At 42.9% G+C, this 14,972-nt stretch overlaps 1 long non-coding RNA gene across 1 annotated transcript in view; it reads right to left on the bottom strand.

The window, feature by feature from the left end:
* The window catches only part of LOC129146841 (uncharacterized), an 89,350-nt gene extending 81,252 nt beyond the window's left edge, over window positions 1-8,098 (bottom strand). Inside the window, exon 1 of the long non-coding RNA XR_008554110.1 lies at window positions 7,752-8,098. This is a non-coding gene — a long non-coding RNA (uncharacterized LOC129146841). The remainder of the gene's footprint in view (window positions 1-7,751) is intronic.
* Between the last annotated feature and the right edge of the window lie 6,874 nt (window positions 8,099-14,972).

The raw sequence follows: 14,972 nt of genomic DNA on the forward strand, positions 1-14,972 counted from the left end.
TTGAATAAAATTCTAGGGTCCTGTATCCAGTTAATTTGGCTGAAACAGGCCTGGGTTGGGTCTAAGAATCTGTGTTCTAGGGAAACTAATAAAATTATAGGCTTCAGAGACAAATATATCTGGTCTGAAGGCTAACTGTGATCCTTTGGCCAAATAAGCCCATCTGATCTTCCTTTCCTTATCTAGAAAAGAGAGTTAATAACAATACCTAGCTCTTTAAAGCTGTGAAATTTTAACGACACTGTACTTTGAGAATGTGCTCACTAAGTAGTAGGGTTTTTGGGTTTTGTTTTGTTTTATTTTTTCAGTTTATGTGTGTTTTTCCTAGAAAGTCTGAAAAGATGGTGTTTGGCCACCAATCCAGATTGAAGGCTTTTTCTCAGAATCATTTCAAACATGCTACTTAGTCAGACAAAATCAACCCAACAGAGTAAGCAAAATAACCAGGCCTTGTAGTCCTCAGGTACTATTGATTTGTGTCCCTTCTTGGAGACTTGAATATCTAAAGTGGAACTTCATTGACTCACAAATGTCTTCTTTTCCTGGCCTCCAGAAACAATCCTGAGGAAAAGCACTAAGAAACCATGAAGCAGCGCTGACACCTACTGGCGGCAGGAGTTCCCTGCAAAAGGAGTTGCTGCTGCTCAACTGCTTCTGAAGAAGGATCCTGCCTCTTCATCCTGCAGCGCGTTTCCATGGCAACCGCTGATAGCCAGTAAATAGGCTATGTGCACAAAGGTTTACAGGCAAAAGTTTTCATCAGATATTCCTACTGTTGATCACTATATCTTTCCAACATTTCCCTCAACTATAATATCGTGTTTACTTGTTCCATCAAGTTGTGTCTCCTGCCCTTGACCCAGTGACCCACCAGACACAGTGTTCTTGAGCTCTGTGTTGTATCAGTATATAAGTTTTTTCTCTTTAAAGGTTCAAAATCAAAAAAAAAGGAATAGATGAGATTTTGCCATTTGCAGCATCATGGAGAATTTTCTTACATCAACGATTGACAAAAGGTCTGCTCTGCTGGGTAGGTGAGCAGGCTGCATCTCCTGGGTAAATGGCTGGGATGGCCTCTGGCTTTCTCCCCCATGTTCAGCAAGACCCTGGATCCATTACACATGAGCTCTGCAATCTCCTGACTTCTCTGAACTTCACTCTCCTCATTGGTTGAAGATGACAATAGTCCCCCAACTGCCCTCCACAATTGCGAGCTTTGTGTGAGATGTCTTTTTTTTAAAAGATTTTATTTTTATTTATGCATACAAGAACAGGGGTGTAAGCCATAGGTGTGGGGGATAAGATGATTCACCAGAGACAGAGTAAGGAAGCAGAACAGGCAGATCTACTGAAATACACTGTGGAGGGGAGCAGTGGGTGAGGCAGGAAAGATCTGCTGCACCATGTGGGTCAGCTCCCTGGCTGGGGATCAAACTCATGCCACAGCAGCTAGCGATAGCTTGATAGCACTGAGACTTTAACCCCTGTGCCACCAGGGAGGCCCCAGATAATGTTGTTTGAAAGCAAAATACATTCAAGTTCATAGCAGTCAACATCTTTGATTGCATGAATGTAGACCAGACACTTGACAAAGAGCTTTCTTACACATTATTGCATTTAATCTTCATAAAACGCCTCTGTGTGCATATAAACCCTATTTCACCCATGAAAAAACTAAGTTTATAACCTACTTTAAATCAAACATCTTTTACATTACAGAGCCAGGATTTGAACTCAGCTCTGTCTTTAAAAGTCAGGCTCTTAAACGCTATGCTTTACCATTGAATAGAATCTAAGCACTCCCAGGGACCCAAGGAGTTACTAGATTAAATCCTTATAGCTTGTAAATGAGGACGCCAAGGCACAGCAATGGGATATGACTTGCCCATACAACCAACTCAAATGCCACAAACTCAAGACACTCACCTCACAAGACACAAAGAGCCTCTGCAGAGTCTGCTGGCCCATACGGCTCCTGCTGGTTTGAGCCTAGGATGTGGGCAGAGGTTTCAGTTCTGTTAGCTCCATGTCTCTTTTGCTGGGAACAGACACTTTTGGATCTACTCTGCTACTCAGTGATCAAATTACACATATTCTTAACTGAGTGAAACTTTGAACTTCAGGGGAACATGAACTTCCACATGATCAAGTTTTCAGCACAGCCAAAGCCAAAGGGATGGAGCATAGTAACAGGGGCGGAGAAGCCACCAGTGAGAGGGGGATAAGATCACCTGCCAAGCTGAGGCCTAGATGTCAGATGCAGCCCAAATTATATCATCTTATCTAGGACCCTTGATAGTGAAAGGGGGACATTACTAATAATCACAGTCACAGTATCCAGAGGACAAAGTCATTGTCAGAAGAACCATGTTGAAGAAGAAGCTAGCAAGGGGCAGATGTGCCAGAACCAAAGTCACAGGATCTGAGATCAGAGGCAGAAAGACAAAGCTGAGTTTGGGCATTCCCCTGGGCTGTGGTCCTGAGACTGTCCAATGATTCACCCTTTATCCATACATAAGTGTCACTTCTTTGGTGCTGTGCCTTAGCCCACAGGGAGTGATAGACAAGACTCAAGTATATGAAAAGATCACAATGTAAAATCAGCTTCCACACCAAGAGTGTAATCTGCATAGAAGTCACCACACAAACATCTCCCCATTTAGCTCACTCTACATCCCATTCTATGAAGTAGCATTTCCCCCTGAAACTTTCACTTTCACTTCTATTTTATGTCTGTGTGAAAGAGGAAAACCATAATCAAGTATCCTTTTCTATATCCTAATCATGAGCTATACTAGATTCTTTTGTATCATGAAGTATGATGTAGCCTTCCAACAGCCAAGGTGGGGAAAAAGAAACTAATCTAGAAGTCACACTTGTATATGGGGTCAAACTAGCAGGATAACTGATTTTTCTTTTAATCATATTTGCTTATTATCAATAACCATGCAATAGACTACAGAGGGCTTTAGAATTGACCCATCTGCCCACAGTTTTGGCTCCAATTACAACCTGAAATGTCAGTGGCCTCTACACCCACCTGTCCTGTGACTGCCTTCCAAGACTATCTTTGATTCTATTAACTAGTCACTCATTCACATTCACTTATTTAATAAATATTTCATGTCAGTCACTATACAAATAAACAAAATAGATCTCCACTTTTAGGAACTTCTATTTCAAATGAGGAATAAAAAAATTTGAATAAGTAAATTGTACAGTATGTGGAGAACAATAAATCTTTTATTTATTTATTTGTTTGTTTGTTTGTTTATTATTTATTTATACAAGCATTGGGTACAGTCAGAAGCACAGGAGGGTGAGAGAATTCACCAGAGCCAGAGCAGGGAGCAGAGCAGGCAGAAGGACCGAAGTACACTGCTGAGGGGAGCAGCGGGCGGCAGGAGAGGTCTGCGCGCCATGTGGGACCCTCCTCCGGTGGCCGGGGAGCAGCCGGGGATCGAATCGGTGCTGCAGAGGCTGCGGGCAGCTTCGCAACCCAGCGCTCAACCGCTGCGCCACCGGGGAGGCCCATATGGAGAGCAATAAAAGAAAAAATAGAAAATAGGAAGAGATCAAGATTAAAATTTTAAAAGAGAAGATCGAAGAAAATACCACTTAAAAGATTTGGCAAGGATAAGAAAAGGATAAAGAAAGTAGTCATGAAGGTATTTGAAGGGAAAGTACTCTAAGCAGACGGAACAGCCTGTGTAAACGTCCTGAGGTAGGATGAAGTCTGAGAGCGGGGAGGCCAATGTTGCTGCAGCAGAGTGAGCAGTGGGAAAGAATAGTCATAAATGAGGTCAGAGTGTTTTAGGGGACAGTTTATAGGGGGTCATTGGTATTTGTTCAGAGTGAAATAAGGAGATTATAGGGTTTTGAGAAGAGTGACACAATCTAACCCACTTTCTTAAAGGATCACCCTTGCTCCTGCATTCAGAATAGGCTGATAGGTAGAAGAAGGAAGACTTGATGAAAGACTCTTAGAATAATTGATGCAAGGATACAGAGGGCTTGGACGAGTGTGGCAGCAATAGAGGTGGTTTGAAAAAATTGGATTCTGCATGTACTCGGAGATAGACTTGACTTATTTCTTGACTCACTGAATGTGGAACATGGAAGAATGACTCCAGTGATTTTTGACTGAGCCAAAGAATAACGGAGCTACCCTCCACTGAGATGGAGAAGAGCATGGGCAGAGCCGATGTGTGTGGAAAGATCAGCTCAGTGGGACATATTGAGTCTGACCTCCAAGTGGAGCTGCTGATTTGGTAGTAGGACATAAGAGATTGAAGGACAGTGGCGAATTCTGGGGATCAACACTCAGGGATCCAAGTACGTACATCCTTGACATTGGACTAGGTCAACAATGGACTAAGTGAGACAGGGGAAAAGAAAATGACCAAGGACTGAACCCTAAGACCCTTTAACATTAACCAGTCTGGAGACAAAGGGGTATCAATAAAAGAACCTGCAAAAGTGTACAAATGAGGTGAAGGGTGTTAGGGTCAAGCAGTAAGACAGGCTGTAATTTCAATGAGAACATGCGTGAGGAATATTCTACTCTCCAGTGACTTTGTTCTTGGCCTCCCTGTGACCACACTCCTGGGTGTTTTCCCTTTGCACTTAAGGCACTTATTTCAAGTCCTTTCCCTATCGTACCTGGGTACGGCTGGCAGCAGTCAGAGCAGCATCTCTGATATCAGGAAAATAGCTCAGACAGGCAGCTTGTCTGCTGCTTCAATATTCCCTGTGTCCAGAGGGCAATGTGCCAATTCAAACAGAACCTACAGATGGTGCCCTACCCAATGCTAGCAAAACACAGAAGGAGAGAGCACTCCAGCAAGCTGCCTGGGGTAAACTCTTGGGGTGTCACACAGTCTATGGGAGCACAGCTTGTAGAAGATGACACACCGAATCCTGGAAAGAAGACCGATAAACTCAGAGGCCCAGGGCACCCTCATACTTGACACTGGCAGCGCTGCCCTCTGGCCTTGTGGTCAATGTACTGAAGCTGCTCTAAGGAGGAAACAACATCTAGGAATTCAGTTCTGAGATTTTGAGAACAAGGAAACATCCTCAAAGCATCAGCTCTGCAGTCTGACTTATATGCTGGCTTGTGTTTGAGATGCCACCATTATCACAGTGTAATGTCTTCATTAAAAAAAATGTTTTTAATAAACCCTGCTATCCACCACTCTCAAGTCAAAATAGAAAGAGTCTGGTAAAGAAGAACAGGAAGAAGGAAGAAGGCATAAGATTGGGAGGATGAAGACCCTCCCTCCACCATGGCCACCCCCGTCCCCCACTTCAAGGGAGGAAGATGGTCCAGAACAGGAAGGCAGGAAACAGAACCTCACCACCTGGAGTTTCCCCTGTTGAAAGATGTAGGAGGGAGGCACCAGTGTGAGTCAGAAACTTTTTGGTGGTGCTTTAGAGCTGCTCATGCAAATTTTCTTAGGCCTTCTTTGCTACCACAGAGGAAATAGCCTAAACCCAAAGGCCTTGCTGATTCACAAAAGCCTCAAGGAGGCCAAGTGTGACTCTTCTGAGCCTCTGAGGGTCTGAGGGCAGTTTTCTCACTCAAAGACAGAAAAAGGCTCAACTCCCCCTTCATCTCCTACCTTGTCAGTCAACTCCTTCTGCCTGCTGCTCCCTATGCAAGTCTGTTTCTCACCCCAAAACTTGAACCAATGCTGAAAGATACAGAATTCTGTGATTCTTATTTCATTTTATTTGATACCCCATATTTCTCATCTCTCTTCCCTGGGCTTTCTTAAATTCTCCCTCTTTTGAAGAAGATGGATGAGAGGAGGGAAGAGGTGGCCCAAGGGCATTCTCTGGATCCACTGAAAATGGTTGCTGTTCTAAGTAACCTCTTCTTTGAGGGCAGCACTCTCTGAACATGCTGGAAACCAATGGTCATATCCCCTGCTTGGAACCCGGAGCCTCACCTTGGTTGCTCTGGGGAAGGAGACTGGGCACTGACAGCTCACAGGGCAACAGGTTCCTAATTCATGCACCTTGATCTGTTGCTGCATCTGTTTCCCTGGTGATTCAAAACAATGTGCAGCTTGTTTGGGAAAAGCAAGGAGGTCAATGTGACTAGGGTGAAGTAAGTGAAGAAGAAAGTGGTAGGAGGTGAGATCAGAAAATATACAGGGCCCTCCCTGGTGGTGCAAGGGGTTAAGTTGCAACCTATGAAGCTATCCATAGCCACTGCAGCATGAGCTCGATCTTCGGCTGGTCAGGGGGCCAGGGAGCTACCCACATGGTGCAGCAGACCTCTCCTGACTCACCCGCTGCTCCCCTCAGCAGTGTATTTCAGTCAGTCTGCCTGTTCTGTTCCCCACTCTGTCTCTGGTGAATCCTCTCACCTCCACACCTCTGGCCTGTACCCCAGCTCTTGTATGCATAAATAAGTAAATCTTTTAAAAAACGTACAGGAAGCAGCTTATGTGGTACCTGGCCAGTAATGGTGAAAGAACTAGAATCTATTTCAAATGAAAGGAGAAGCTTCTGCATCATCAAAGCAACAAGAGAGAGCAAGTGTCGGTGAGGAGGGGTAGGAAAGGGAATGCTCATGTACTTATGTGCCCAATTTACTGGGAATGTAAACTGATGTAGCCACTGGAAAACAGTATGGAATTTCCTCAAAAATTTCAAAGTAGACTTGCGTTCAATCCAACAATTCCATTTCTGGATACATAGCCAAAGAAATGAAAAATATATTGAATATCTGCTCTCTCAAGTTCGTTGCAGCATTATTCTCAGTGGCCAAGATGTGGAAACAACTTAACTGTCCACTAATGGATTAAAAAAAAGGAAATGATGATCAATGATAGATAGATAGATAGATAGATAGATAGACATATACAGTGGAGTATTATTCAACCATAAGAAAGAAGGAAATTCTGTCATTTGTGACAACATGTATAGACCTTGACAACATGATAAGTAAAATATGACAGAGGAAAACAAATACTATATGGCATCACTTCTATATGGATTCTAAAAAAATAAGCCAAACTCATAGAAACAGAGTAGACAAGTAGCTGCTGGCTTGTGGGAAAAACAGGGAGAGCTTAATAAAAGGGTATAAACCTTCAGCTATAAAATTAAATACAATTTAGAGTGGCACAAGGGGTTAAGCACAGCGCTATGAAGCTGTCTGCAGCCTTGCAGCATGAGTTCAATCCCCGGCCAGCCAGGGAGAAACCCACATGGTGCAGCAGACCTCTCCTGTCTCGCACGCTGCTCTCAGCAGTGTACTTCAGTCAGTCTGCCTGTTCTGCTCCCCGCCCTGTCTCTGGTGAATCCTCTCACCCTCCCATGCCTCTGACCTGTACCCCAACTCTTGTATAAAAATAAATTTTTTAAAAAATCTTTATAAAAATTAATACAGTTTAACCGATACAGGGCAGCAAGTGGCACTCAAACTGACCAAAGACAGTGCCCAAATACTCCACAGGTCACTGTCTGAGTTCTTCACCCATGCACACAATTGTAAGACCCCTCAGGTTTGAGAACAACAATAATGGGATTTATTTAACAAAACAGGGAAAACAAAGAGTTACTGAGGCCACAAATGTCCATTTACCTCACCCGAAGCCATATCCAGTGTTTAAGTCCTAAACACTAACACTCAAAAAATGGCATCTTCCCATCACTACGGACCTAGAGCAGTAGCAGCCAGACTATAGGCCAGGATCCAACTCATGAAGACAGAAGACAAAACAGGAGCTGCTCACCTGAGCTGCCGAGATGTGCCAGCACAGCACCAGACAAGCGGGACTCAGAACAGCAGCTGCAGCAGCAGAATGACCCGACAAGCGGCCCAAGCTCACGCTCACACAGCTCAGGAGGCAGCCAGCTCCAGGTCTTCGCCCTCCCTTCCAGGCTGTAACAGCAGCAAAGTTGGGCACAGTTTCAGTTGCTTAGCTACCTGCAAAGTCTCTGAACTTTTCTTCTCTGAGGTTGGCTGCTGAAAGCTTCTCTGCAACCATCAGAGGCCCACAGCAGCCTTCTGGAACATCTGCATGGTAGGGGCAGAAATTGCTGACCCCAGAAACACCAAAAGGTCCGGAAACACCAAAATCCCGAAATCTGAATCCTGAACATTGAAAATTCTGGGGGCTGCTGTTTCTGTCCCTTAAATTTCTTATCAGCGGCTCCACCCACACCTACTTAGTTCGTATTTTGCCTGGGGCTATCAATCCTCACCAGCATCCCCCCTCCAGGGGGTGCCATCTGTAACAGTCTTTGGTATCAGCCCCGCTACATAAGGATCAGTTGTACAACATGGCAACTACAGTTGAAAACGCTGTATTACATAATAGAAATGTGCTAAAAGAATACAACTTAAAAGTTCTCGCAAGAAAATGTATATATGTGAGGTGATGGGTTTGTTAATTATTTTTTTTTAAAGATTTATTTATACAAGAACTGGGGTACAGTCAGAGGCGCAAGAGGGTGAGAGAATTCACCAGAGACAGAGCAGGAAGTAGAACAGGGAGACAGACGGAAGACATTGCTGAGGGAGCAGAGGGCGAGACAGGAAAGGTCTGCTGCGCCATGTGGGTTTCTTCCTGGCAGGCCAGAAATTGAACCCACACTGCAGAGGATGCAGATAGCTTCACCGTGCTCAATCTGCTGTGCCACCAGGAAGGCCCGGGTTTGTTAATTATTTAGATGGTGGGATTCCTTTCATAAAATAAACAAATATCAAATCACCACAATGCACACTTTAAATTTCTTACCATTTTTTGGGCAATTATACCTCAGTAAAATTGAAAAAAAGGAAATAAGCCAGCACTGGAGGGTTTGAGCAGAGCAGGATATGACCTAATTATAATTTTAAAGGATAGGTCGGGCCCCTATAGGGAAACACTATTTCCCTATAGGGGAGAGAGGTGAGAGATAATGGTGACTTAAACCCAAGTGAGAGAGATGCTCAAAGGTGGACAGATTCAGGACACATGAAGGAAAAGAACAGGATTCACCAATGTCCTGAACCAAGATATAGGGTCCACAGCTGGGTCCAAAAATCTTCCATTAACTGAGATAGGAAGTAGAAGATTCAATGGATTGCGTGGAACCTTGAGTTCATTCTTGTGTATCTTCATTTGAGGTGCCAAATGGGAAATTGCAGTGGAGATGCCTGGAGGTTAACGAGCCCATTGGGACTGGAAAAACAGATCTGAAAGTCATCTGCATATGAATTAGAAGTATTGTATGCATCTGGATAAGATGAGGGGGAGGAGGAGAGAATACAGCTGCAGAAGAGATTCAAAACTAATCTCCAGAATATTCCAGTTTTTAGGAATCGAGAAGAAGAGGTGCAGCAAAGGAGAGAGGAGAGAAGCAAAACAAAGAGGGACCTGGAATCCATTGCATAACAGTTAACTGCTTCAGTCTCTGAAAACTGAGTAAAGGAGACTGAGAATTAAATCCAAGTCCCAAACTACATTTGGCAGAGCCCTGAATTTCCTGTACTGCCTGCAGGGTTGGGGAGGGGCAGATTAAGGTGGGACTCGGGCCTCCAGGTTAAGTAAGACTTAGTCAACAAGCTTCCAGACCATCCTCCTGCTTCAGCTCTTCTCTTCCAGTTTAGCGTTCCATGTGAAATTTCCTCTGAAGAAAGGATTCCTCTACTTACAACACAAAACTGAAAACTTCTGTAGCACTTTCTACCACTGGGAATGCAGAGGGTCTCTCCTCAAGCACCCCTCCAGCGAAAAATTCAAAGCAGAGGTTAAAAACCACAGAGTAGATGATTTCTGAGACTTTCAACTCTGAACCCCTGGATTCTATTCTTTTAGTCCCAGCTGAACAATCATCTCAGTTCAGACTCCACCCAATGGGCTGAAAATGACGTTGATGGAGACATATGGCCTAGTTTGTCCTCATACATGGATTTGATAATATTTATGAGCCTTTGAGGAGGGTTATAAGAAATATTTATTGGGTCAAAATACTGCCTCAGACTCCGATTTTAAAGAAAATTGCTGTCCTGAACTGTTCAGTGAATCAACCAAGCCTTCCTGCTCTTCCTGACACACCTTGGCAATGCACTCCTTGGCAGTGCAGTGTGTCTGGCCTCAGACAGTTTCTGAGCAAGTTCTCACCCATGACTGCCAGCCTACAGCAGCAGAGCAGCCTGCCTTTCCAGCTCAGTTTTTAAGTAACTTCAAATTTTCTTGGTTTCCTAGATACTGCAATTTCTCTGTCTTCTGCTAAGCAGAAACATTAACAAGTTTAGGTAACTAAGGATGCCCTTTCTGTGGCTCTAAGTTTCTAAATTCTATCAATTTGCCATGCAGGTCTGTTAGAGAAATATAATGATCTTGGAGAAAACTGAGTTTAGGGGAAGCAACTTTGCTTCCTTCAACAAGCTTTCATTTCCAACACCAGGATCTAAGGAAATGAAGCATGAGTTGGATTTACAAAATTTTAAATCCATATTTTGAACATTTGAGCCTTAATCTGCTCTTGTAATTCTTCTACTCCTCTTCCAAGATATTCTTCCTATATTTTAAGAACTTTGATCAAATATATCTTTATCCTAAGAGAACATTATAATGCCATCTCCTATGTAAGACAAGAGAAGCAAATCAAAAAGCATGGTGAAATATTTCACACCCGTGAGATTGGCATACATTATAAATATCGCCAGCAATCTTTTTTGTGCTGGACAGGGTATGGAAAAAAAGGATCCTTACTACATTGTTGGTGGGAATATAAATTGGTGCAGTCATTTTGGAAAGCAATCAGGATCTACCTCTAAAAACTAAAAATGGAAACAGTGTAATGTTGTTGATCAGTGCAGCCCCCAAGGACACACAGACAGCTGATGCAAGAACAAAAAGGAGTTTATTACAGGCTCGAGTCCAGGCTCACGACAGGCACAGGCACCGATGTAACGGCGGAGGTTGGGAGCCCTGAACAAAGGGAACGGGGATCTTATATAGGGTTACAATTAGATTTCTAAAAATTAAATCATGTTGGCAATCATTCATTGGTTACACAGGTGCACTTCTTAACAACGGTGGGTACACAGTTTCAGTTTTTGAGCTGATTGGTCATATTGAGATGCAGCTCTACTTTACGGCTAGTTTGACCCCATTAGTGGCCCGAATTGCTCGGCTCTATTTTTTGGCTAATTAGACCCATTACTCGGCTCCGCTGTGGCTGGCCGTCCGAGATAAGACCAGAGTGGGGTGGGAGTCAAAACCTTCTGTGGAATGCAGTCTTTCCTGGGACAGCAAAACCTAAAATTCTAAGATGGCAGTTACACACAAAATGACAAAGCAATGGCTAAGAATACTTATGCTTGGTTCCACATGTATGACCCAGTGTAGTGAGGCAACCAGGTGCGAGGCATGCAAGGGGAGGCGGGGAAGGGAGGATGGGGTGGGTAAGGAGGCCAAGAGGCTGGCAGCCTCCCAGCCCCCACCAAATCTTTACTCTTTCCCTGTGAGCTCTCTCTGGCATCATCTCATGGTCCTGTCTCACTGTAGTCACTCGTCCTCTCATAGCCGTTCCACTATAACTCTTGTTTTTTTTAAAGATTTATTTATTTTTATACAAGAACCGGGGTACAGACCAGATGGGCGGGTGAGAGGATTCACCAGAGACAGAGTACGGAGTAGAACAGGCAGACTGGTGAAATACACTGCTGAGGGGAGCCGCGGCGAGACAGGAGAGGTCTGCTGCGCCATGTGGGACCCTCGCCAGCCGGCCAGGATCGAACTCGCGCTGCAGAGGCTGCCGACAGCTTCACAGTGCGGCACTCAACTGCCGACGCCACCAGGGAGGCCCCATAACTCTTTCGTGTGACACCACCATTATATCCCCAGCCTCCAGGAAGTGTGGTGTGCACACCTACCCATGCCACACCATGCTCCAGGTGTCCACAGTCAGGCACATATGCAAGACCATAGTGCCAGCCATAGATGCTAATGTCAGGAGAGCAGAAAAAAATCAGGTAACTTCCATTTACCCTACATCCAGCAATGCAATCCCACCATGGGGCATCTGTCTAAAGAATATAAAACCATCAATTCAAAAAAATTACATGTTCCACAATATTTATTGCAGCATTATGTTTAATATCTAGGACTTGGAAGCAACCTAGAGGCTCTCTGAAAGATTGGATAAAGAAGATGTAGTATATTTGTACAATAGAATACTATTGAGGTATAAGAAATAAAGTTATCATTTACAATAAAATGGAAGGATTTTGAGGGACTTATGTGTAGTAAAGTGAGTCAGGAAGATAAAGACAAACATTTGGTGTGTTCATATATATGAGTAAAACAAGGAATCATGTGGATAAAGCAAAAAAATAAAAAACTAGTAGACATTCATAAAGGAAGTGAGATTTTTGAGGTTAAGACTGAGGGGGGAAAGTGAAAGGGTCAAGGCATAGAAGAGAAGGTGCTGTGTTGGGGGGAAGAAAAAGAAAATAACCATTAAGTTTCCTCTCTTAGCATCTACCTTGTAAGGAATGTGGTGGACTGAAGTATAATTTACACCTGATTAAATGTTTTAGAAAGTTAAGAAGAAGGTTTCTCTGTGATTAGCAAGAAGTAATTATAGAAGATAATGACTTTCTTATTTGAAATACAAAAGTACAAGACATAAGAAAATTTTAAAGAGTAAAAACAAACAAAAAAAAAGAAGAGTTTTAAAAGGTGTGAAGTCTTACATAATTTTAAACTACTGTGTGGTAAAGTAGTGTTAATTTTGGAGCGTGATAATGGTATTGCAGTTACACTTGTGAAAGTCTTTTAAGAGCAAGGGTCAGTCAACTTTTCCTCCAGGGCCAAGTAGCAAATATTTTAGACTTTGTGGACCATAGGTTCTCCCTCTGGGAAAGCAGCCAATAGACAACCAATAAGTGAAAGGGTGTGGCTGTGAGCAATAAACAGCCTTTATAAAATAAGAGGTTGATCCACTGGCAAAAATTTGCCAACTTCTGACTCAGAAACTTACTGAAACACCTATGAGTGAGTAGAAAAGATAGCCAAGATTTGCTTCACAAGCAAATAGCAAATAAAAAAGTGGGTAGGGGAAAAATTAAAACAGGATTGGTCCTCAATCAAAAAAGAAAAAGAAAGATGTGATTTGGAACATGTAAATGTCCTATGAGAATAAAACAAAGGAAAAGCTTGACCCAAAAATGGTCGGATTATTGTGGAGCTTAAAGGCAAAAGGGCAGGAAGTTCCTAACTAGGCTAAGGAGGTTTAGCTGGGGAGAGTAATAAAATGAAATGACTACAACCCTCCCCTCCACTCCAGCTCCCTCTCAAAAGAGAGAAAAGCGGTGTGTGCTGGGCCTGAGGACTGCCCCTAGGTCAACTACGCATTTGCCTGCTGTGGCGGACGCTTGTCTCTCTGGATTGTACAGCATCCTCTCTCTAGACCTTTCTTGGGGAAATGTGCCCCACCTTCAGCCCTGAGGTTTGGTGGGGCTAACCCTCTCCCCAGTAATAAGGGTGGGCATGAGTCACAGGCCAAAGTTAATCTGTGTGTTTCAGCTTCATCTCCAAGTGCAGAGATTGGTCAGGAATGGACCCAGAACCCCATTTTAGCTAATGAAAACCATGCCTAAGACTTGGTGGACAGGAAATGGAAACTTTCCTTTCACTAAAATGGAGTTGGGAGTATGAACCTGGGAGCTACTGGCAGCCATCTTGCCCACAGGTGAAAAGCTTAGCTAAGTTTTGGAGCCCACTCACAGGAGAGCAGAACAAAGGAAAAGGAGCGTTCTGGATCTAGCTGTGCCTGAAACAGGAGACATGAAATAAACTTTTTTTTGGCTTAAGTAGGTTTGAATTGGGTTTTCTGTCACTTATAACCAAAAGAATCTTAAATGATACATTCTCATTGGATCTTGCTGGAATAGAAAACTGCTCAGCGTTTCTCAGCTGAGGCATCAATGACATTTGATAGGACACTTCTTGATTATGCTGACTGAACATTTGTTTTTGCCTCTGCACACAAAATAACAGAAACATCCCTGATTATGACAACCAAAATCATTCACCTGTCTCATTAGACACACCCACACTTTCCAAATGGCCCCTAAGAGGCATGTACTATCCCCCTTTGAGAAAAAGTAAGCTAGAAAATCTGTAAGGCCTCTCCCACCAAGCAAAAATTACTCATGTCACCCAGCAGAAATCAAATTCTCTGGAGTCCAGTTTTAACACCAACTGAGAATAACTTAGTGTCTGTGTTCACTTATTTTTTAAAATACAGTCCCTAATCTATAGCTACATGGGTAAACTTATCAAAGAGGTATTGCAATAAATTTCTCATGAAATAATTTTCCCAAGGAAAATATCCCACTTTTGAATTACTCTATAGCTTATAATTTGCCCTCTAACAAGATACTATTTTAAAAAACTGAAGTTTTAAGGTGATCTTTTCATACCTTTACTTCCTCTCTCAGTAGAAGATTGAAGTCACTTAGAAAGCTATTCTGTGTCACCATTATTTTTCTGGACCTTTTAATTATATCGCCACAAAAGTGACAGACTGGAGGGGGCAGGGATACCTATCACTTCTTTATAGACAAATGGGTTTTATTACTTCACAAGTATTACTGCAAGTTTGACTAATAAACAACAGTGAAAATGATGACTGTCAGTCCTTTAAGCTCATTCACTTAGCCGTGCCAATCTCTTAGCTCAGATAATTTACTACATGTCATTCTTCATTAGCCAAAACCACAAATGTTAAATCTCTGAATGCCAATGACCTCTTGTACCCCACAGTGCTCCATAGATGTAAGAGGATAAAGTTTTCCATGTTGTTGAAAGGTTATCAGATTTAAAATCTAGTGTTTATGTTACCTTTATAATCTTTGTGATTTTTGTTTTGCTTTAAGCCATATTTGTTTTTTTCCCCTTCTTGGCAATTTTGTGCTCTTAATATTAATTCTCAAACAAATTCTCCACTGGCAA

The sequence above is a fragment of the Talpa occidentalis genome, unplaced genomic scaffold, assembly GCF_014898055.3.
Source record: "Talpa occidentalis isolate TD23 unplaced genomic scaffold, MPIMG_talOcc4v2.1 talOcc4.5, whole genome shotgun sequence".
NCBI classification, from domain to species: Eukaryota; Metazoa; Chordata; class Mammalia; order Eulipotyphla; family Talpidae; genus Talpa; species Talpa occidentalis.